General features: G+C 35.4%; 1 protein-coding gene and 1 long non-coding RNA gene across 2 annotated transcripts in view; one reads left to right on the top strand and one right to left on the bottom strand.

The window, feature by feature from the left end:
- The first annotated feature begins 1,053 nt into the window (after positions 1-1,053).
- The window catches only part of LOC117506794, a 1,249-nt gene continuing 147 nt past the window's right edge, over positions 1,054-2,155 (top strand). The window contains exons 1-2 of the long non-coding RNA XR_004559549.1: positions 1,054-1,290; positions 1,736-2,155. The exon at positions 1,736-2,155 is cut by the window's right edge and continues 147 nt beyond it. This is a non-coding gene — a long non-coding RNA (uncharacterized LOC117506794). The remainder of the gene's footprint in view (positions 1,291-1,735) is intronic.
- Positions 1,888-2,155, bottom strand: part of LOC117506793 (peptidyl-prolyl cis-trans isomerase FKBP5-like) — a 65,659-nt gene continuing 65,391 nt past the window's right edge. The window contains exon 11 of the mRNA XM_034166417.1: positions 1,888-2,155. This exon is cut by the window's right edge and continues 707 nt beyond it. The gene's annotated coding sequence lies outside the window, so the exon portion shown is untranslated.

Raw genomic sequence — 2,155 nt, forward strand, 5'->3', positions numbered from 1 at the left:
CAAATTTCACATCCAGCTCGACAGTGATTGTCTGGAGACTGTTTTTGTGATGATAGTATGAATGGCCACACATTTTCTAAGTGTCATGAAAGCAGTGTTAGATGTTCATGTGTGTCACCAGGAATTTGGGCGACACCTGCAGTGAGAGGGTTTGATGGGCTCTCACAGCGCACACTTTGTCTTTCAGCTGCTGATGTGTGCAAATAGTTGTAGCAACAGCTGTACGAGGTGTTAGAGGCAGCTACGATTTTACACGTTTTGCATACGACTCGTGCTTCATGCGCACTTGATGTGCAATTCGACCAAATTCGCACTGTGTGAAGGAGCCCTTAATGTTGCAGTCACACTTAAAATTACTGCTTTCTTGTAAAAACAATAATATCATATTGACCACTCTCAACTGCATTTTTGAATTTATCAAATTGTTGCAAAATCTTGTAATTTTTAGGGCCTTTCTGTGTGGCGTTTGCATGTTCTCCCCATGTTTGCATATCCAAAGAGATGCAGGTTAGATGAAATGTTAACTTTCATTTGTCCGTAGATGTGGGTGTGAATGGGTTTGTTTGTCTGTATGTGGTCCTGCGACAGACTGGTGTCCTTTCCAGGGTCTACCATGCCTCATGCCCTATGAGATAGGCTCCAGCCCCCTGTAACTCTTAATTGGAGTAAAAGGGAATAGAAAAATGAATGAATCCTGTAATTTGTGCTTTCAAATGATCAAAAATTATGAGTATTGTAGAAAACAAAAAGAGTACTAATGACAGCTGGATGTGTGTGTGTATATATATATATATATATATATATATATATATATATATATATATATATATATATATATATATATATATATATATACATACACACACACACTAACTACGTTATTAATATTAAAAAAGCACTTCATGCTATTGCACAAAGTCTGAGTATTTAGAGCTAACAGTTCTAAAATATTTATGCTGTTCAGAAACCTCATTAACATACAAAAATGTAAATTCCTTACTATATATAACACACACAAAACACCGCAGATTTTTCAGGTCAGTGTTGCCTGTAGAATACACACATTTTACACAGAACATTTTAGACAGCAAGGATGTGTTTATTAAATAAGATTTTTGGTCCAGACATTTTATTAAAAAAAAAAAAAAAAGGCTCGACAGTCATCAAAGTGCATCATTGTTCACTAACTAAAAAAAAAAAAAGCATGCCGTGAATTAAAAAAAAAGGCAACAGGAACTGAACAATTTGAAATGATGTAGTTAATTCAGATATATACAAATTGTTGTTATGGTCATGTTAAAGTTTTGTTTCAGTTCATGCTTTCCAACCTGCGCTCAAAAATGTGTCTGGCCAATGACAGAAACAGTCCTGATCTTCTGAATGAATAAGAACCAGGATGAAGAGTGTAACTTCAACTTTTCTCTGTCAGCAATTGGGCACCACCTTTAATGAAATATATAAACTACAGTGAGTGCAGCAGTCAATGACGGTTTGATTTCTAAATCACATCAATCCACCAGGGGCAGACTTTAGTTCACTTTTATACATTTGATTATTTTGCAGCTGCACACAGGATAATTTACTGGCTAGTTACAAAGCCAGCAGTACTGACTCATGTTTAGTGGATATGGTACAAAATGCCAACAAATTCTTAGTGAAATATAAGTTAGGCGGCTTATTGCATTGTCAAAACTGTACTGCAACTCTGCTTTATTGTTAACCAAGTGGCAACAAGCAGGTGTTAATAATGCAGAACAATTTGGGCTCTGATGCTTTACTTAGGAAAAAGAACGAGGTTAAAATGATGTAGTTTTGGTTCTATTAGAGTGCAGATTGATTTCGTCATTACTGACAGCTTAACAAGCTTCCAGCAGTGACAAAATTTAGGGTTTTTTGTTTGTTTTTTGCAAAATTAAATATCAGTTGTTTGTGCATTTGTTAGATTTGACTCTTTCCACTGAGCACTTCTGTTGTGTTGCTACTACTTGTGTTGCATTGTGAAATGATGCAAACCATTTCTGTGTTTGGGTGCACTGTGTGAATTTGCAGCAACTATATTATCAAATTAAATTGTTGCATGTGCTGCAAGGTTATATTTGTTTGTATTCTCTGTGTTTTTCAAGCTCATTTTTTTTCCCAATTTGCAAGTTTTTTT

This window comes from Thalassophryne amazonica, chromosome 3 (genome assembly GCF_902500255.1).
Source record: "Thalassophryne amazonica chromosome 3, fThaAma1.1, whole genome shotgun sequence".
NCBI classification, from domain to species: Eukaryota; Metazoa; Chordata; class Actinopteri; order Batrachoidiformes; family Batrachoididae; genus Thalassophryne; species Thalassophryne amazonica.